The sequence below is a fragment of the Cetorhinus maximus genome, chromosome 1 (genome assembly GCF_964194155.1).
Source record: "Cetorhinus maximus chromosome 1, sCetMax3.hap1.1, whole genome shotgun sequence".
NCBI classification, from domain to species: Eukaryota; Metazoa; Chordata; class Chondrichthyes; order Lamniformes; family Cetorhinidae; genus Cetorhinus; species Cetorhinus maximus.
The window spans coordinates 12,913,221-12,935,729 of NC_135879.1; the positions used below are offsets into that span (position 1 = coordinate 12,913,221).

Here is a 22,509-nt window from a genome sequence, read left to right on the forward strand (position 1 = left end):
TGGATGGATGGCTGTGGGTGACAGGGGCTATCCATTGAAGAGGTGGCTTATGACGCCTGTCAGCCACACAGAACAGAGGCAGAGCAGTGTTATAATAGGAGTCATGCCTCCACAAGGGCGGTGATAGAAAGGACCACAGGTCTTCCGAAGTTACGCTTCCGATGCCTGGACTGTTCAGGGGGAACATTACAATACTCCCCAGAGTGGGTTTCACTGACCGTGGTTGCATGCTGTGCTTTCCACAATCTGGCACTGGCAAGGGGGGACCCACTGGAGGAAGAGGATCTTGAGGCAGCTCCACAGGCCACAGAGGGTGAATCCAGTAGTGAGTTAGAAGAGGAGCACAGTGAGGAGAATGCTGAGGGCATGGAGGTAGACCTCTGTATCTTTCAGGGAGGCAGGGACACCAGGGACGCCTTGATCCAAAGCTCTTTCAGCTAGGCTGCCAAAGATCTGCTCCCACCTCATGGCAGGGCTGCCGCCTCTATCCAGGATATTTGAAGTGAGCCTTTCATTCGAACCCAAAGTCCACTCAGTTTCTGTGGAATAAAGTTTAGAGCCCACTCATGTCCAGTATTACATACTAGCATGGCCCACACCAGGAAAATAAGGTGAAGCATACACTAGGACAAAAACAAAATTTAAGTACTTTTCGCAATCAAAAAATATTAACATGACCATCTCTGATGTTCATTTTCACACCAGTAAACATAAACAAAACATGATAGAACAAAAGATCACCCGTGATCATTCCGTCTTGTGCTCATGGTGCCTTAAGTTTACATTTCCGAGTGCTACATCTTGGTGCCCCCTCTCGCTGGCACCGACCTTGAAGACAGCTGCTGACTCTGCTGTCTTGTTGGCCTTGATGACCTTGGCAGTCGTCCTCTGGCCAGTGGAACCTGTGCTGGCCCCACCTGGGAAGAAGCAGCCAGTGCCACGGCTGGCATCTCCCCAGTCATCGCAGCCTCATCAAATGCCACGGTTACTGGCAGAAGGGCGGAGAAGCTTCTGCCGTCATCCAGAGCACCCTGAGAGGAGCCCGCAGAGACGACAAGCAGCTCATGCACCAACCTGAGGTCGCTGTGGACCTCCCTGCTTGCCACTGATGGACTGGCACCTAGCTGGGATACTGGGTGCCTCATCCATCTCCCACACTGGCACTGACCTCCTGCGGTCAGTGCCTGTGTGAGGGCTTGCAGGTCCGAATGCAACCCCAGGAACCTCTGATTCTGTTCCTGGAGCTGCCTCCCTATGGAGGAGGCAGTGCGCTCGGCCATGAGGGTCAACGCAGTGCTCATGCTCCACAGGGACTCCTCCACAACAGAGACCATGGCACGCAGACCCTCATGGATCTCCACCAGATCCTCCCGCACATTCCGCTGGATATCCAGCACCTAATGGATGACACCAGAGGCTTATCATCAGCCTTCGACTCAGCATCGTCTTGGTCTCCAGCAGTCCTCCGACTGCCGATGCCCTGGGCACTCTCTGCCTCCTCTTGCACCTCAATTGAGTGTGAAGTACCCTCACCGCTGTGCACTGACATTCTAGCCGAAGATCTAACTCCCACCGAGGTGCAGGTACCTGCGCTGGTGCCTGATTCAGAGAGCGGGCGTGATGCAGGTGCAGCTGAAGCCCAGCGGTCCTCTGGAGTCAGGGGTGGCTCTTTGGGGTCCTGTGAAAGGGAGCCTGCTGGTGAATCTAAGGGAGTACAATGACATGTCATTAGTTTAAGTCATCACACTCTCTCTGTGCATGCCAGTCATCCTGGTGAGACCATGGAGATCTGCACCATGGTGCCATCTTCTTTCAATGATCAATGTGGACTCCAGTTTTGAGGCTCCCATCAGTGAAGCCACTACACAAGAATGTTTGCACCATCTGAAACTCTCACCCCTGTGCACTGCACCAATACCTTCGTCTGACACCCCAGACTCTCCGTGACTGGATGAACGAAGAGTGTGGTGCCTCTTCAGCTTCAAGGCGTCCTGCTCAAAGCTTGTCGGGATTTGCAGGTTTGGGGAGGCCTCCGTCTGTCCTAGACCTCTCAATGTTGTTATGGGCCGTCTTCTCCTGAAAGGACAGAGGAGCATTGATTAGTCCACCCTCGACCTGCAGCACCATTGCAGCCTGGCCAACCCCACCTGAGGAACACCTTGCAGGGCACATCCGATTCGTGGCCCTTGAGTCGCAAGGCGCTCAGTCCAAGCAGCCAGCTCCGGCGTCATTGACAGTTGGTGCTCAGACTCGAACACCCCTGAGCTCCACAGTGGGGGACAGCCAGAACTTAACACTTCAACACACCGATCCATGCCAACATGGTACTCATCCTTCCCAAGCGCAGCAGGCCATTGAATCTTTTGCGGCACTGCACCCATGTGCATCACACAACGTAGTGGCTGCTGACCTCAGCTGCCACCTACTCCCAAGCTCTTTTGATCCGGTGCGGTGTCCGCCTCCTTCCATCTCTGGGGTTGGGGGTGCTCCTCCTGGTAGCCACCTCCTCCAACAGCACGGCGAGGCACTCCTCTGCAAACCAAGGGGCCAAGTGGTCACCTGATGTGCCTTCCTGCCTGAGGCCATAGCTTCACTCTGCGAATGTTCAAGGAATGTTCTTCCCTGGCAGCCTTCAAGGAGCTGCCTGTGCCATTTTTAAACAGCCCGCTGGGTCGCAATTGGACCTAGAGCCTATTGTAAGGTGGCCGAGTTGTGCTATTAATGATAGAGCAGATCTGCAGACACTTCTTGGGTGGAAACATGAAGTTTATTTACAATATACCCAGCAGGGACTACACATGAGCTTTCAACTCCAACTCCATCTCTACACTGACTGGTGAGATAGCCTACGCTACTTTCCTATTGGTTGCTATAGATCATGTGATCTTGCCTAACAGGTATTATTCTTAAAGATGCATTACATACTAAATAAAACCATAATTACTACATTCTCTTCCTCTTTTAACTCAGCTATACATATTATGTTTACAAGTAGATATTTTTCAAAACAACATAATATTTACACTAGAATTTACAAGCTCAGTCTTTCAGGTGGTTTCCTGGTACATGTGGAACGTCGCAGCTCCACAACTTCAGACACTTTGTCAGGAACCTCCTTTTCCGGAGTTGCCTGAACATCAGGTGCTTCAGTGGGCACTTGCAGTTCTGTATCCTCAACTCTTACAGGAACATCAGACATGTCAGTCCTGGGTTGAGTATCCTCAACAGGAAACGCAGACCCAGTCATGATCACTGGCGGAACCAAATCTTGGTGATTTGTCTCTCTCTTCCTTAAATGGTCCATGTGCTTATGGAAGATCCGGCCTTCCACCACCATTTGGTAAGATATAGGACCAGTAACTGCACTTATTTCATTTGGTAACCACTTTGGTCCTTCCCCAAAGTTTTCATGTATACTGGTTCTCCCATGGTAAATTTCCTCTCACGATTATGCCAGTCATGCCTAGATTTCTGAGTTCCCGACTCCTTTCCACCTTCCCCTCTAAATTCGGCATTATTAAGCTCAATCTCATCCTGAGACAGTGTTTCAACAATAACTCCACAGGTATGAAACCTGTTGTTGTGTGAGGGGTGGTCCTGTATTGAAAAATAATGCGTGCTAGCTTAGTTGCCAAGGAATCTCCAGTTTGCTCTTACATGCTTGTGTTGAAGGTTTAAACTGCCCTTTCGGCCAGTCTGTTTGAGGAAGGTTGGTATGGTGCAGTTTTCAATTGAGTGACACCGTTGGGGCTGATAAACCGTTGAATCTTAGCATTCATAAATGTTGTGTCGTTATCGGAAACGATTACTTCTGGTAGTCCGTGAATGGCAAAACTCTGATGTAGTTTCTCAATTGTAGCAGCCGACGTTGGTGATTTCACCTCATATATGTCCAACCATTTTGAATGGGCATCAACAATGAGCAGAAACATTGTTCCCAGGAAAGGTCCAACGTAGTCAATGTGTAACTGCACCAGAGTCTACCCGCACACTCCCATGGGTGTAATGGAGCTGTCACTGGCAACTTTTGCAGTTGCTGACATTGCACACAGTGCTTTACTAAACTCTCTATTTCACTATCCATGCCAGGCCACCATAGATAGCTACGTGCTATGGTCTTCATTCAGGAAATTCCTGGATGGGCACTGTGTAGTTCAATTAAAAGTGGTTCCCTTCCATTTGGAGGAACTATCACTTGTGCTCCCCACAATAAGATGCCATCCTGGCTGGTTATTTTGTGTCTCCTGTTGAAGTAAGGTTTCATTTCAGAAGATACAGGCTCCTGTGACCAACCATGAAGCATTTGTTCTCTCACTTTAGATAGGCCTGGGTCCCGACTTGTCCAGTCTGATCTGTCGAGCACATACTGGCGAGGAATCTAAGAAATTTAACAGTAAAACAAGTTCCTGTGGAACTGGGACAAGCTCATCATTTTCTTGTAAAGGCAAATAACTAAGGGCATCGGCATTTGTGATTTGATTGCCAGGCCTATGTACGAAAGTGTATTCGTATGCTGCCAGGATTAAGGTCCATCATCGTATTCTTGCTGAGTCTATGGGTGGTATAGCCTTGACCTCAATAAACAATCCTAGCAATGATTTGTGCTCTGAAACGATTGTAAATTGGCGGCCGTGTACGTACTGGTGAAATTTCTTGGCACCAATGACGATGGACAGGCCTTCTTTTTCTATCTGCGAGTATCCATTTTCCGCCGTGGTGAGCGTTCTTGATACGTAACCTTTGGCCGTTCCGTGCTCTTGTTCATCCGATGAGAGAGCACTGCTCCCACTCCACAGGGAGATGTGTCACATGTCAGCACCAATTCTTTCATCTGGTCATAATGCACTAATAGATTGGACGAGTGCAACAATTGCTTCACCTTTATGAAAGCTTCTTTCTGGGGCACCTCCCAAGACCAACGTCGGTTCTTTTTGAGCAGAGAATGCAGGGAGGCCAGTATTGTAGACAAATTGGGTAAGAACCATCCATAATAGTTGATTATTCCCAGAATGATTTGAGATCTGAGGCGTTCTTTGGCGCAGGTGCCTCTCTTATGGCTCTCACTTTCTCTTCAACTGGGTGGAGGCCCTGTGAATCTACCCGGTGACCCAAATAGATTATGTCCCTTGCTTGGAATGTGCTCTTTTCTTTTTTTAAACACACTCCAGCTTGCAAGAAATGTTTTAAGACTTCTTCTAAGTTTGCCAAATGCTCTTTTTTAGTGAGTCCTGTGAGTAATTCATTGTAGAAATAGACTACAACCTGGGGCAGCCCCTGCAGTAAGCTTTCCATTATTCTCTGAAAGATGGCACAAACGGAGGAGACAGCGAAAGGCAATCGTGTATATTGGTACAACCCTTTGTGGGTATTAATTGTGACAAATTCCCGGGAGGCATTATCCAACTCTAGTTGTTGATAAGGATGACTCATGTCAAGCTTTGTGTCCATTGTTCCTCCTGCCAGCTTGGTATACAGGTCTTCGATTTTTGGAATGGGATGCTTGTTTAACTTAGCTACTTTGTTAACCATCAGTTTGTAATCTCCACAAATTCAGATGCTTTGGTCGGGTTTAAGGACGGGGACTATGGGTGCTGCCCATTCTGAGAACTGAACAGGTTGTATAACGCCCAGTTTCTCTAGTCTGTTCAGTTCAATGTTGACTTTTTCTCACAGGGCATATGGTACCTGCCTCACCTTCATGAAGCGAGGGATCCACATGAATCTGGGCCTGCAGGCTTTGGATTTTCCCCAGTTCATCCTTAAAGATGGTGGCCTACTTTCTAAGTGGCTCTGGTAGCCCACTTGCTTTCAAATGGAAAATTTCAGCCCAATCTAACTTAATCTCCTTGAACCAATTTCGCCCCAGGAGGCTTGGCCCTTCACCTGCTACCACCACCAAGGGTAGCTTTGCTGATTGGCTTCCATAATGGACAGTTATTCTGCTTATGCCTTTTACTTAAATGTCTTCACTCATAAATGTTTTTAGCTTGGCATCTGTTTCTTCTTAACCTAACTGATGTTCACCATTATTCAAATATCTGAAGGTATCTTCCCCAATTACTGTAGTGGAAGCTCCCGTGTCCATTTCCATTCTAACAGGTTTGCCATTTACTTTCACTGTGACAAGTATTGGTTCTGTCTTTCCAACTTTCAGATTAAACAATGAGTAAATGTCTGAATTTGTTGTTTCAGGCTCTTCTACATTGTAGATTTCATTGGGCTTCTTCTTTTGTTTACAAGGCTGCTTCAATCTTTCCTTGCGCTGCCTCATCCTATGTCCATTTCTATGCCAATAGTAGCATTCGATTTTTCTAAACTGCCAATCACTAAAAGACTAATTGTTTCCACTGCTATTAAAATTATTCTTCAATTTTGCTGCTAAGTTATTTTTATTTACTCTTCAGCTAGCGGCAGTTGTTTCCCGCTCCTTGGCGGAGTCTCGCTTTTTCATGCCTCTTTTGGCTGAGGTTTCCCGCCCAATGTGGAGGACGGCGCTATCTTGCACACCCTGTATAGCTTTTGAATCTCTTACTGCACTTTCTATGGTCAGCGCTATCTTTAGCACCTTCTTGAAATCCAGATTCACTTCGGACAATAATCTTTTCTGAATAGTGTCCTCTTTCACACCACACACTAAACGATCTCTGAGCATGTCGTTCAGAGTTGTACCAAACTCACAATGTTCTGTTAGCTGCTTTAAATTTGCCATGTAGCATGCAATTGTCTCACCTGGGGCTCTATTTTGCGAATTAAACCTGAGATTCTGCATTGTGACTGAAGGCTTTGGGTGAAAGTGACCCTTCACGAGGTCCACCAATTCATGAAATTCTTTGAACCTGGGGCACTGGGTGCCAGCAAACCTCGAATCAGATAGTAGATTCTTCTCCCACAAGTATTCAAAAGGATCGCTTGCCTCCTCTTCCCCCAAAATCTCGTTCGTTTGAAAAAAGAACATGAGGTGTTCCATGTATTGAGGCCAGTCATCTGTGGCAGTAAAAGGATCAATTCTCCAAAATTGTGGCATTTTGAGAGGGGATAGCTTCTTCAATTCTAATGGAGCTTGCTCCTTCCAAACACTGGGCGAGGTAGAGTGCCGATTTCTTTTTAACTTGATTTCTTCTGTTCAATTCTGTTTTATCCTCATTGCCAGTTTGTTGTGGGGTGGCCAAGTTGCACTATTAATGATAGAGTTGACCTGCTGACACTTCTTGGGTGGAAACATTGGGCAGAATTTTACGGTAGTGGGATTTTACGTTCCCGCTGATGTCAAGGGGGGTTTATAACGGCTTGCCGCATTTTATGGCCCCGTCCCTGCCGAAACCGGGCCATAAAATTCTGCCCATTGAGTTTATTTGCAGTATACTCAGCAGTAACTACACGTATGCTTTCAACTCCAACTCTCTCTCTACACTGAGTCCCGAGGTAGCCCATGCTACACTCCTCTTGGTTACTCCTATTGGTTGCCTAATAAATATTATTCTTAAAGGTACATTACACACTAAACAAAACCCTATTTACCCCATTCCTACTTGCCCTTGAGTAAATGGTGGTGAGCTGCCTTCTTGAACTGCTGCAGTCCCTGTGGTGTAGGTACACCCACAGTGCTGTTAGGAAGGGAGTTGGATTTTGACCCAGTGATGGTCTAGGAATTGTGATACAGGGTGGAATCATCTAGTCCTGTTTGCAGGGGCATCATGGCGGGCAGGGTGGGGCAATTCGGCATGAGGGGCAGATATTAATTTCATGCCGGCGTGAAATAACAGTGGGATCATCTGATGGGCTCCGCCATGGCGGAACGCCAATCCCGCTGGATGCCAGCCCGAACCCACTTTGCATCCCGCGAATGGGATGCAAAGGAAAGCCCGGCCGGAATCGTTCCCCCCACACCAGATTTATCATTAAGCTGGCACCAAACGCGCTGGCCCAGGACATGCCTGGACAATTGCGAATGCAGATGTCGGGGCTTACTGTTAGGGCCTTGCTCAGATCGTGGACCTCGGAGGAGCAGAAGATGCTGGAGCCCTACATGTACTGGAACCTGGAGGAACACATGCATCGCATGCTGGGTGGAATCTCATGGACATGGCTCTGCCCTGAAGCAGCTCACGGATGGTGGGAGGCCTCCACTGATGCTTCAGGTCTGTTTCGGAACATCACGGTCTTGGCCATGGGCTGCTACGGATGACCGGTGAAGAGTGGAGGGAGAGAGGAAGGTCCAGGTGTGAGTGGGAGTGCTAGGTGTACCAGGGAGGTGGGGGTGTGGTGGGAGTGGAAGGGCTAGGTGTGACTAGGAGAGGAAGGTATCCCGGGTGGGGTGAGGTTGCGAGAGGGGGGCCGAAGGTGTCGGGGGGTGAGGCTGTGGTAGGAGGAGGGAGTACGGGAGGAGGATTGTGTAACGGGGAAGAATGGAGCAAATGGGGAGGAAGGTGTAAAGGAGGGAGTTTGGAGGAGGGTATGTTCCCGGGGGAGGATGGAGTAAGGGTGGAGGAGGGAGTAAAGGGTGGGGATGTCCAGATGAAAGTACACGGGAAGGGTCTTTGGAGTCAATGACTGCCCCCTAGGGAGCGAACTGAGGGTGGGTGTGGTAGGAGGGAATGGTGAGTAGGAGAGGGGGCATAGGGAGCCAGTAGGGTGGGAAAGTGAGGGTGCATCAGTAGCATTAGAAGGGACAGTGAGGGTGGTTGGTGGGGGCTCAAAAGCAGGCACGGACCCTGGGGGTGGGAAGGAAGAGGCTGGGGAGGTCAATGTGGATGGGGGTGGGATTCTCAGGGAGGTAGTGAACATGCACATTCTGGAAATCCTGGAAAGACAATGGTTCGGGTTGGTAGGTGACAGTGGGGAGGTGGAAGGTGATGCCCAGGGTGGGGTCAACAGTGATAGGGGAAAGGACTTGGGTGACTGGGACAGACGGGGGAGCTGACGCTATACTTAGCCATGACCATGGTTGCTGAAATTGAAAGTGAGCGGAGCCTCATGTTGGACGGGCAAGTTGGAGTGGGAAGGAGTTTGGAAGGGGAAAGGAGTCCGGGGGCAGGAGGGAGTTCAGAGGGGGGATGGAGTCCAGGGGGAGGAAGGTGTTTGTGGAGAGGAGGGAGTAAGAGGTGGGGATGTCCAGGTGAAAGTGCAAGGGAGAGGGGTCTGTGGAGTCAATGACTGGCCCTTGGGGAGCGAAGTGAGGGTGGGTGTGGTAGGAGTGAATGGTGAGCATGAGAGGAGGCAGAGGCAGCCCGAAAGGTGGGAGGGTGTGGTTGCATCGATAGCAACACAAGGCACGGCGAGGGTGATTGGGTGTGGACTCGGAGTGGAAAGCACAGGGGAGCTGAGCAAAAATCTGATTTCAGCATCATTGTTGAAATCAGAAGCAAGCGGAATCTTGTGCTGGACGGGCACAGATGCTGCATGGGGGTGCGATCAGTGGGTGGGCGGAGATGCAGGACAGCTCAGATGGATAACTGAAAGAGAGCAGGCAGCATTGAAAATGCTTGGGACAGTGAGATGAGTGTGATGGAGGAAGACTCTGTGTGTGTGGGACAGTACTTGCACGAGGCTCCAAAAAGATCTGCCACACACACACACTTCTCGCTCCAGAATCACTTGTGGTCCGGTTGTGAGTAGCTGAACTGCTGGGGGTGGGTGGGGAATGCAGTGGGGGGACTTGCGAAGCCTGTCAATGAAGCTGAAGGAGAACATTGCACATTGTTCAGTGAAAGTAAATATATTTTCAGATTATAAAGTGACAAAATGTGTTCACACATGCAACCACCTGTGATCAGAATTTCTTAATTTTTCTAGGCCTGCCACTTCTTCTAGGTGCTGCCCTGACATCCGCAGCAGGGGTGGAGACAGCCTGTGCAATGGTTGACCCTGTTGCCTCTGATGATGTCGGCATGTGTCCTCTGGACAGCCAAAGCCTTAAGGGCCCCAGCTTGCTCTGGCTGTCCTCCTGTGGGCCAGCTGCTCCCTCTGCAGTGACAGAGGATGAGGTTAAGGAGGTCACAGGCAAAGGGGACTCGGAGGGAGAGGACAGCCTCTGAGATTCCTGAGTGTATGACCCAGGGGTGTCCAATTGCTGCTCCTCCTCCCTTCAGGTGCCCAAGTGCCCCGGCCTGACTCCTTGAGGGGAAGGAGCACCTGGAGGGACATCGAGGTGCCTCATTTCCCTCTCACGTTGCCACTGCAGGAACTCACCCATGGCTACTGCAGGTGCAGGTCTGTGCGCATCTCCACGTTCTGCTGGACCAGGGTCTCCCATAATGTTCGTCATCCTTCCACCACTTCAACAGAGAGCAAGCGGATGCACTCCTTCGACTTGCATGTCACTGTGTAGAGGGCTTCCACAGCTCTGCGTGATGTTCTGCTGACTCTCCTGGATGAGTTGGAACGCTGAGTCCAGAGGCTCATCATCGGACTCGGACCTCACGGATGCCTCTTCCCCAGCAGTTCTCCGAGTGCCGGGTAGCTCAGCTGAACCCCCTCCTCCTGCTGCGGACACGTGTCTGTGCGGTGACCACCAGATTGTGAACCTGAGCCTGCTCTAGATCTAGGTCCCACCGAGGTGTTTGTCCCACCGGCATTTGTCTCTGCGCTGTGAGAGGGTATTGCTAAGCGCTGTGACAGATGTTCCAGGCTGCTTATTTCCAGCTCTTCAATGGAGGAAGTGTCTTCTTGGCTGGAGGTGAGGACGTGGATGGAGCTGAGGGACTGGCTGGCTGAGGGTGTCAATCACTTGGCAGAGCTCCCTGTGAACTAAAGTAGAGATAATGCAGCAGAGTCAAAAGCAGGAGAGAGAGCACTCAGTTGCGTTGAGAGAGGGATCCTCCAAGTGGATGTTCGCCGCTGACCTCACCATCTCCACAGAAAAACTCCACATCCCTCACATGTCAGCGCAATGGTACACTCCTCAAAGTGAGTGAGGGGCCTAATGTGGACCACTCCATGCCTGCTCTGGTATCTCTCCCTCCTGTTCTGAGTCAGCTTCTCCTGCGTGAAAACAGATGGAGTGGATGAGCAAGATGCATGGCACTGCGGAGAATGTATGAATGGTGAACAGAGACATGGATGGGATGAGGATGCAAGTTCAACAGGATGAGGCTGATGGAGATGTGAGGGTGTGTGTGAGAGTTCGTGGTGTTGTCCCTTGAGGTGTGAGATCCCTGTGGATGTGTGATGGGTTTGTGAATGTGTGAGTTGAAAGTGATGAGGTGGTTGACTTATCCTGGCGGAATGGATGAGACCATTCATCCTCTTCCTGCACTGGATGGTTGACCTCCTCTGTACTCCAGTGGCGCTGACCACCGCTGCCACCACCTTCCAGGTCAGATTGGTGACTCTGGTAGACCTCCTGCGGCCATGACAGGCATAGAGGACATCGCGGTGGCCTCCACTGCATCCAGCAGGCACCCCAGAGGGAGTCACTAAATTTGGGGGCTGCCATCTTCTTTGCTTTCAGGGCCACCTGTCGCCTGGAGCCGTCCTGGTCTGTAGACTTGAAGTAGGCAGCGCTCTGGTGTGCTTTAAATATGGCTCCCAGAGCGAGAAAAAGCTGAGGTCACGGCATGGTGGGCAAATCCGAGTTCACCTGCCAGCGATCCGGTGTGTTTCCTGTGATTGCATTATTAATGAGGTGGGATGTGTCGGGAATGGGACAATACAGCACAAAAACCCACCATTGCGGCCCGCAGGTAAAGCGTCTTTTTACATGCACGCTACTGCACTTAGTGCAAATCTGGGACGATTCACCCATAGTTCCTATTCAGGATGCTGTGTGACTTGGAGGGGAACACGCAGGGGTCGTGGTATTTGCATGTGCCTACTGCCCTAGGGCTTCTAGGTAATAGGTGTCGTGGATTTGAATGCGCTACCAAAGGAGCCTTGGCGAGTTGTTGCAGTGCATTTTGTAGATGGTACACACGGCTGCCACTGTGTATCAGTGGGGGAGGGAGGGAATGTTTAGGTTGATAGATGGGGTGCGGTGGGTTGCTTTGTCTTGGATAGTGTCGAGCTTCTTGAGTGTTTTTGGAGCTGTACTCATTGAGGCAAGTGGAGAGTATTCCATCACACTCCTGACTTGTGCTGGACAGGCTTTGGGGAGTCAGGAGGTGAGCGAATTCAGAATAGAATTCTCGCTGCAGAATTCCCAGCCTCTGACCTGCTCTAGCTACAGTATTTATGTGGCTGGTCCAGTTGAATTTCTGGTCAATGGTAGCTGCCAGGATGTTGATGGTGGGGGATTCAGCGATGGTAGTGCCATTGACTGTCTAGGGGAGGTGGTTAGATCCTCTCTTGCTGGAAATGAACAGCTTAAGATTGGCCTTGCTCTCCAGGACACCAGAGAATAGGAAGAGGATCTGGCTGCACAGATGGAGGCCAATAACGCTTGAAGTGGATCAGGCAGATCTGACGGTGGTGACCAGGGCAGTTGCTTTCCAAACTTACTTATACCCGTGAGTCACAGATCTGAATGACACCATTTTCCTTTGGCTGGGTGACACTATCTTCCAGAGTTAAAGATAGTGGCAGAGTAACATTTGAAAACCTCTGCTTCTTTGTCCTTGCATGTACTCAAATTCTAGCTTGGGCGGTGAATCTCCGCCTATTTTTTATCAGTGTGCTTCATGACATAATGTAAACTCTTGAAATAGTACTGAGACTTCTCTGAGCTGCACGTGACTTTCTTTTTCTTCCACCTTTTCATTTCTCCTTCTTTCCATCTCAAACTCTCCATCAGATTGAATTTTCTCTCTGGCCTAAATATGGAATGGAATAACCAGACAGGCAAATCATTCCCTTAGATTAGCACCCAAATGGTGAAAATGAAAATTAATCCCAGGCAAACAAAGCAACATGTAGAGAATTCTATTGACTATAAAGTTTTAGAAATAAAATCCTTACTGACAAATGATTTTCTAAAGGTAAAATTCTTTCCCCTCCCATCTTCCATCTAGGCCCGGATTTCATCCAGGACCAATCCCAATGAAAAATTCCATGTTGTCGTCAGACATGTGGGACTGAGTGAGACTTTTTTTTATACTTTCAAAAGATGTGGGCATCACCGGCAAGGTCAGCATCATGCTCATCTCTAATTGCCCTTGTACCGAGGGCTTGCTAGGTTATTGCAGAGGGCAATTAAAAGTCAACCACATTGCTGTGGGTCTGGAGTCACATGCAGGCCAGACCAGGTAAGGACAGCAGATTTCCTTCTTTAAAATGTGTTAGTGAACCAGGTGGGTTTTTACAACAATCAATGATAGTTTTATGGTGCCATTCCTGGGACAAACTTTCAATTCCAGATTTTTACTAATTAATTAAATTTGAATTCCACCAACTGCCACGATCGGATTTGAACCCACATCCTCAAAGCATTAGCCTAGGCCTCTGGGTTTCTAGCCCAGTGACATTACCACCATAGTCAGAGTATAAGAGGTTGCAGCCCCTCTTCCATTGCACGAAGGGGCCTCCTCCGCAACTTCTGGCTCCACTTCGATCTCCGCCCTCCTGATCTTTGGCCATATCATGCGAAGATCGAGGGCTTGGTGGCAAGTGAGGGGACCTCATCGTGGGACTGCTCTTGGGTCTGCCCAGGCCGGGCTTGGTCGAATGAGTTGGTCAGCCAGCTTGACTGCCTCATTTCCGTGGCTATGCTACCACATCCACACCCGGGTGTCCGCTAGTACACTTGAGGCCTTCCCTGAATCGAGAGACTGACATGCACGGTTGACAGCAGGAACAACATTATGATTTAATTTGATGAGTTACCTTTTGTTTTATTTAGAGTTTTGAGTTTACTGACTCGTGCCCCTTTAAAAATGAGAAGTTTTGTTAATTTGATTTTGACTGATGACACCTGTGTCATCCTAATTGGCATTTTGTAAGAGTCAGAATGTGAGTTGCTAAGCAACGGACAGTACAGCAGAGAGAGCTCATTCTATGCTGTTTGGAAGACTTTGTCTCGTACCAGCAAACATGATCTTCCTCGATCAAGAATACCACAGGACTTATCAATATCTTTAAATTTGGTATGTCCTTTCAGGGCTATTGTTAGCATTTGAAATTTTTTTTATTTTCCTCCTGCAAAATAATGGACAAATGGTATTGGTATTAGTTTGCAATTATTGAGGTTTTTACCATAGTCGTGGTTAACTGTGTTGGTGGGAAATGTTCCCTACTCTTTGTTTTACCAGAACTAATTCTATAATAAAGATTTAGTTCAAAATGTGAGAACTTGTATAAAACATATCCAAAAATATTTTATAGATTTCAAAAGTGATTAACAATTTATTTTGTTGGAGGTGGAATTATACACGCACAATTTTTATTCTTTCGTTATTTGATAAACATATCACACGGAAATTATTGATTCAAGAGTGTCATTAGACCTATTAAACAGGGTAAAGGAATGAAGCAAATAGCAAGTCATTTAGGATCCGGTTATTTCGGGTCCCTGTTTCTGGGCAGGCGCTACACACCTGAAGGCCTGGATTTGTGGCCCCTGCTGGGACGATTTTTGTGAAGGTCGGGCTACCCACCCACACCTGGGGGGTAACTGGCACGACTCATGAAGAGCCCCTTGAAGCGAATGAAAGGAGGCGGGGAACCAGTTTAGGTGGTTGGAGGCAGTCGCCTGGTGGCAGATTGAGGGCCCAGTACTCCAGGCAGGCCTTTAGATGCCCTCCCTGACTGCCTGCCTGCCTGCCTGCTGTAGAAGGGCTCGCCCCCTGACCTCCAACCCCCACAAATCACATAGCAGTGACATGGCTGCAAAAGCCATTTTAAAAAAAAATTTCAGATTTAAACCAGTAGAAGTGAAGCACCTCCCAGGCGAAGTGTCCCCTTCCTTACTTAACCTCCATTACAGACTCCTGCTCCTTTCCAGCTGGAAGGTCTCTGATTGGCTCTCCAGCTTCAAGAACCCACCCTCCGTCCTTTAACTGGATACTCTTTCGAGTTATCAGCAGTCACAGATTGCAACTCTTTTCAAGTACAATCACAGTTCTTGGTTTCCAGGAGTGGGACCTGAACCCACAACCCTCTGATTCAAAGGCGAGGGTGCTATGAACTGAGCCACAGCTGACACCGCGTCCTTTAACTGGATGGTGAACCCATCTCCAGTCCAATTAACAGGGCGCCCCTGTGAAAATCACAATGAATTAACCAGGGGTTGAATCCGGCTCCCGGAAACAGTCCTGATCCCCTGTTTTCTGCCCCTGGAGGGAAAATCCTGTCCGAAGTGTGCCACACCGGTCCAGGCCGAGCTGCATCCATATTTGGTTTCCTAGTCCATTGACAAGGCCCAGGAGCCTTCCAGAGGGTGGTAGTTCTCTGACTACAATCTCGATGAGAAACAGGCAGAGAGCAGGAGTAGTTCCGAGCCTGAGAGGCCTGAATTTAAGTTGCAAGGCCTAGCTGCCAGCCTTGGGGCCTTCCAGTTGCTATGGGAGGGCAGCAGCCAGGGGGCACCCAAAGGCCTGGGCATGTGGCAAAAGCAGAAAAAATACTTTGAACTTGCTTTGGGGTTTGGGGCTGCTCTTCGGCTTACCATCGGGGCCAGCTTCTGAGCCGAGGAGAGTCCGGGCCCAAGCCCCTGGTTTTCGCTTGGCGATGAACCCTGCACCCGGGTACCCCACTATCATAGGAAGAGGAAATTGAGATGGGATTGTGCCCGTGGTCACAGCAGGTGCAGGCCCTTACTCTAGGCCCTGTCTTTCCCAGGAATGCCAACACAATAGCTTTCCACGCCACTTCTTGATCTTGCGCCGAAGAGGGTGGGAGGTCAAAAGTCAGGGGATTGAACCCCCACAACACCTCCCGTAGAAGTTATATAATAATTTTTATCAACTCAGACACACTTTCCTGCATCAAACACAAACTGGAGTTGTTGAAATGAAATGGCAGAATGTGCCTTATTAAACTCCAGTGGGGAACAAATTGTGCAGAATCTTGCAGCAAATTGAAAAGCCAAGATGTGCTTCTGACCTCTGTGGAACGCACTAAATGGAGAACCAGCATTTCCACAGAATAGCTGTGAATTGCCTTTCTCTGCTTTTCATCTATTGCACTAGTGAGTATAGCATCAGGAGATAATCAAAAGCTAGTCACCTGCCTAGGTTCTCACCCAGGATTGCTGCACATCCTGAGCAGATGCAAAAAAAACCCCCCACAAAGACAAAGATAAATATGGAAATTATTAACAGCTTCAGGATGCCCAAAGCTATCAATGAAGTGCTTTTGAAGTGTAGTCACTGTTGTAATGTAGGGAAAATGGCAAACGATTTCTGCACAGCCAGCTCCCATAATGAGGCATGAATAAATAACTAGATGATCTGTGTTAGATTTTTGGTTGAGGGATAAATATTGGCCGGGGATTAATGCCCCTGCTCTTCTTCAAATGCTGCCCTGGGACATTTTACATCCACCTGAGAGGGGAGATGGGGCCTTGGTTTAGTGGCTGATCTGAAAGACAGCACCACCGACAGGGCAGCACATCCCTCAGTACCACGCTGAAGTGTCAGCCTGGATCACGTGACCGTGGGCCGAATTTTCGTTCTGGGGACGGGGAACAGGAGTTGTCACTGTTTCTGGGTCACGAAACCGTCCCTGGTGGGGGGAGGGGGGTAGGGTGGGGCGGGGCGGGGGGAGTAGTAAACAGTCACTCTTTGGGATATTGACCAGATGTTCCCTTAATTGGCATGGAGACAGGTTCACGATCCCTTGAAGCTGGAGGACCAATAAGAGGCCTTCATGCTTGAAGGGAGCAGCAGGCTGCAGCAGAGAGTAGGTTACTGAGAGGGTGCTTTAACATGGAGGTGCTCTCTCACAACCTTCTTAAAAGGTTCAAATAAAGGCAGAGAAAGCAACTAGGCCACCGCTATGTAGAAGAGGGAGAAGAACCCCTCTACGGGGGCTGGCCTTTGGCCGCACCCACATGCAGGCAGGTAGGGAAGGCTTGTAGGCCTACCTGGAGTGCTGCCCCCTTGGCCTGTCACTGGGTACCCGTCTCCCTGCAGTTAAACTGCCCCCCATTGAATCAGGAAACTGGAGGCCAGCTGGAAAATCGTAGTCGGCCTCCTTTAACTGGCCTTAACGAGCGTCTCTTATATGAGCCTGACTGGTTGCCCGCCTTGCAGGGGCCCTGCTCGGCCCTAAACCCGCTTCCCCTACATTGCTAGTGTTGGGAACAAGGGAGGGGAAAATGGCAGGCCAACTGATATCAGTACTTTCAGGCTCCGTTCACCTCTGTTTCCGACCTCCGTAGGGCCCGAAGATTCTGCCCCTGTCTCTGGAGTGGGACTTGAACCCACAACCTTCTGACTCAACAGCGAGGATACCCACTGATCCACAGCTGAAAATAAAGGGAAGGGAGGGAACAAATTAATAAAACGTTCTACAAATTATTCACAGAGCCTGTCAACAGAGAAGGCCCCTGCTTTGTTTTAGACGTCGCTGGTCCACAGCAGTTATTTCGACACTGGGTAGCCCAGTGTATCTGGAGCAGCCACAAGCACATAGCACAGCAACGGTGCTGCAGTAATCCCATAATAGCACCCAGAGTCCTGAGCAACCACACTGTATAACTAGAAGAGAAGAGGGGCAGCTGTGAGGTGCAATTATGAATCACGCCCGCCCTCTCAGATAGATGCAAAGGGTCCTCCGGCAGTGTGCAAAGAAGAGCAGGGGAATTCTCCCGGTGTCCTGGCCAATGCTTAATTCTCACGCAAAACAGATCCTCTGGACATTCATCTCATTGCTGCTTGTGGGGCTTTCCTGCATGGGTGGAAATTAACAGCCAGGTTTGTTTACATTACGTCAGACTACAGTCATTCCAGGATTGTGCAGTCTGCATTCTGTGACAAATCATCACCTCCGCCAGCTCAAAACGATGGGAACTGCAAAACAAACCCACTCATGTTTGGAGCATTTCTTGCTAAAAACAGACAAATAAATAATATACCAGTGGGTCTCCCTGTAAAGAAGCTATAATTATGTAATGAATTTTACAGGCCCATGATATTATAAAAATTGAGGTTTCAGCTCTTTCAAGGGTTGAAGGATTTCTTCAACTAAAACAGAATTGTGAAGAATTCCAGGCTTGCTCTTAACTTGACATGTAACGTTCTTCTCGCAGGTGTTCCACACAATGTAAAAAAAAGCCCATAAAATGCTAGACGCTCGCATTTGGATGCAATGTTGAACTATGAATGTATTCTTCATCGCCTTTCTACAGTGATTGATAAGCATTCCACAAATAATTCCTTTTATCTTGCAGGGAATTTTTATGGGGTGTTTACTTTGGACTGTCATTTTAAAACGCTCAATAATGATGATTAAATGCTCTCCTTGCTCCTCCCAGCTCCACACAGAGGTGAGCAACAACAACTAAAAAAATTCAATTTACTTTTTTTGGTGACAGCCACTGGCTATCCCACAAAATCCAACAGGAACAGGCCCAACACCTGCTCCCCTCAGTGTTGGCGAATTTAAACAGACGTTAAGCTCCTCGTTGGCTCATGAAGGGGGCCCACCCACTGTTTAAAGGAGCCGCCTGGCGTGCCTGAAAATTGTCCAAGGACAATATGGCATCAGGCCTTACTTCAAGCATCCGTGGGGTTCTGCAAAATTGGTCATTTTGGCCCTTGTTTTCCGCCCAGCACAACAAGGACCAATGCTGACCCAGGTGTACTCATCTATCTGATGGCAGCGAAAGAGTAGCAGAATTATTCGAGACTCCTCGGCCTAAGTTCCTCAGCATTCATGGTGCAACGCTAGTTGCACTTGCTCCAACTTAAGACTAATGGATGGGACATCACAGAGCTCAAATAGGAGCCGGCTCTTGACATGCACCCCCGACACTGTGCTGGGCCAGCTAAAGGCTTGTACTCCCACTGTGATGGGTGTGGGGCGTAGCATCTGAAACTGCTCCTTTTGATACCCATCCGATAGGATTGCTATCCCTCCAAGGTTGTCCTGGGGCAGAATTTTACATCCCACGGACGGGCGCACACCCGACCCGATCGGGCGTAAAACAGCGCGTGATGACGCGGGCGAGAGTCCCAACATCATTGCGCACTCTCGCGATATTTCGGTCGGTGGGCGGGTGGGCATGAGAGTCAGCAGCGCGCCCGCGACAATTGAGAGGCCTACTGAGGCCATTAAAGTAGCAACTGATGACAGCTTTTCACTGCCCGTCCAACCTTATGGTTGGCGGGCAGGCAAATCGGCCAGGCGGCCTTTGCGTTTTTGGGGAACCTCATCCAAGGGCGGGATGAGGTTTCTGATATTAACTTTAAAAAAATGGGCAGAGTTTTTACAATCGATATGTTTCGATGAATGTGTGGACATTTTTTTCTGCATTTTAAAATCTTTATTTGATGGTTTTAAACTCTTCCGCTCCCTGAGGCAGCTCTCTGCCTTCAGGGAGCTTTCATTCCGCGCTCCCCCCGTGTCCGCGCTGACTTCAGCGCTTGCCTTCCTCCCGCCCTCACCCCGGCAGCGCTGAGCCTTTCGGCGCGCCTTTCACGCCAGCCGGCCAATTAACGGTCAGCCAGCGTGAAATCGCGGTCGGGGGGGGCTGATTGTGGACGGCGGACTGTTTCCCGATGACCCAGAAATCCTGCCCCCGGAGTCTTTGGGAATTAAACAGCTGCGAATAACTCCCAGGAGAAAAAATCATCGGGACATTAAAAAAATGTTTTACTCTCTCCTCTTTGCCGCTTTTTTTCTCTTAGTTTTGAAAACACTGGAGATGAGGGAGAAGAAAAACTGTTTAACTGGGTGCGATGGTTGAAAGGGGGAGGTCATGTGAGAAACACCCAGGAAAATGCCCAACTAGAGTTGGTAACCCTACCATACACGCTGTTTACAGCACAGTCACATACTGTTACGGAGGTGTGCTGTGTCAAATATTAAATTTCAATTTCATCCGCTGGAACTTTTTTAAAAAGGCAGTTTCAACCGTTAAAACAAAAGACCCAATCGTCCCAGATTTGCACCAAGTGCGGGAGCGGGTGGGAAAAAGGATGTTTCACTCGCTGGCCGCAATGGCCAATCCAGCCTCATTAACCATGTATTTCTGGGAAACACGTCATTTTGCTGGCGGGTGACCTCCGATTTGCCCACCATGCCCTCACCTCACCGCTTCCTCACGCCACGTGCCATATTTAAAGTGCAGCCGCGTGCACACCTCTCAACGCTTTCAGTTCAGGGCTACTGCACAGAAGACATGGCCCTGAAAGGCAAGAAGGCTGCAGCCCCCCCAATTCAGTGACGCATCCCTGGGACGCCTTCTGGACACCATTGGAGCCCACTACGATGTCCTCTACCCCCACTCTGGTCGCAGGAGGCCCATCAGTGTCACCACTCCGGCTTGGGAGGTGGTGGCAGTGGTGGTCAGTGCCAACATTGCACAGAAGAGGTTGGCCATCCAGTCCAGTGCAGAAAGAGGATGAATGATCTTACCTGTGCTGCCAGGGTAAGACAACTATCTCATCACTCTAAACTCACACACTCAAGCCCATCACACATTCACTGGCATCTTACTCACTGCCAGCTCAAGGGACATCACCACTCACTCTCTCACACACACCCTCACATCTCCGTATGGCCTCATTTCCTCTGGGGACTGCCTCCTCAACCCTCACCCTCTTGAGGCCACTTGCACTGGTCAACATGTGCCCCCCACACACACCCTGGGATACCCCCCCTTCCCCAGTAATGCCCTGGCCCTGCAGCCTCTTCCCTTGCCTGAGGCCACTTCTCCCCATTCCCCAAGCAAGCCCTAGCCCTGCAGCCACTGAAAAGCCACCCCCGTCTTATGGCTGGTCTGGTAAGTAGAGATCTTCCTGTGAGCCCCCCGAAAAGTGATGTGATGCTGCCTGAGAAGCCTGGCGCTGATGACTGCGAGCGCTGTCCAAAGTAAGGTAGGCAAACGAGCCTCAGAGCCCTGAGTGAAGTGCAGCTCGCCAGGTGCCCATCACTTATGTTTAGCTGTGAAACATGCCAACGTGCCCAGATGATCCAGTGTGGGGGGATGATTCCGGTGAGCTGGGCTTATAATGATATGCAGATATATTAAAATGAAGTTCCCGATGTCTGGCCATGGGAAAAGCGGCCCGCCATTGACGGGCAGAGCGGACGATCGCGAACTGGTTTCACAACATCGTGAAACTGATTTTTGGCCTTCCTGCCATATTGTCCGCTCATCCCCGACTCCAATACGCATGGAAAATCCTGCCCTTTGACACTGACTTAAGGTGGCAGCCACGGGTCACCTGACATGTCTGCAACTGCAAGTTGGTCAAATTTTTGGAAGTTTCCAATATGTGGATTACAACTAAAACACATCCAGGCAATCCTCTTGTGGGATTTCACACCTACTGATGTCAAGGATTACTTCAACGAAGGACTGAAACTTAAAATGACTGCCACTATTTGCAGCACTATAAAAGCTGCATTCCATTCCATCAGGCTGGAGATAGAGAGTCTACAGAGCCAATGGCTATTGATATGTTCTTCTTAACTCATTACATGGAGGAATCATAGGCGATGACTTGGACATTAAAACATTAATCACCAAGGCCAAGTCTGTCTAGTCATGAGCTGATCAATTAGCTTCTGGGGAATACTCAGTCATTAGGGAGTGAGAGGTCATGTGATGGGGATCACCATTTTGAATTGTCTTTTATTACAAAACCCTGCTTGCTAAGGCAGTCTGGAGAAGCAACATCTGAAGACAGCAAAAGGCTGTTTACCACTCTCTCTCTCTTTCAACTAAAGTGAACCCTGCCTGCTTATGTCAGACTATGGACAACAGACAAAGAAATTCTAACCCCAAAGCAGCGTTTCTAGGGGGAAAGCCCAAGAACCACAGCTGAAGAACTGCATCAGCCACAAACCATAGCAAAGGACTCATACTCTTTATATCTTTGTCTTTTATTATTGACTCTTAATTTGGCCAAAAGTTAACCTCTTCTACTTTGTAACATGTATTTTTACGCACACGTGTCGGTGTTGCAACAGTTCTTTACTTTAAAAAACATTTTCAACATCTTTACCTGGGTAGGTTTTTAGCCCAATAAAAACTAACCCATTACTCTTTAGACCCAGGAAAGCCTGCTGGACTGAGTTCTTTGCAATCAGCATGTAAATTTCAAAAAACCCTGTTTGGATGAATTGAGGAGTGGGGAAAAAGGGGGCAGTCCTTGCACCCTCCTTCACCTGATCGTAAGAATGGCATTTGGTCTAATGGCTCTATGCTGGTGATTATGCTCCACTCGAGCCTAATGCCTCCTTATTTCATCTCACCCCATCAACATATCCTTCTGTTCCTTTCTCCCTTGTGTTTATGTAGCTTCCCTGTATATACATCAATGTTATTTGTCCGAATGGGCACCACAAGGGCCAATTTCTACCCCGGGTTGCCTCCTTCTAAACATGATCAAACAACCGAACACCAATTCAGTTTTTATTTGTTTGTCTACATGTGCTTGTCTCCTGGTTACTGCGATTTCGTATTTC

The 22,509-nt window shown here is 49.0% G+C and overlaps 1 protein-coding gene across 2 annotated transcripts in view; it reads right to left on the bottom strand.

Annotated features, from left to right (window-relative positions):
* Positions 1–22,509, bottom strand: part of LOC144680941 (uncharacterized) — a 91,258-nt gene that overhangs the window by 68,335 nt on the left and 414 nt on the right. The window lies entirely within an intron of this gene.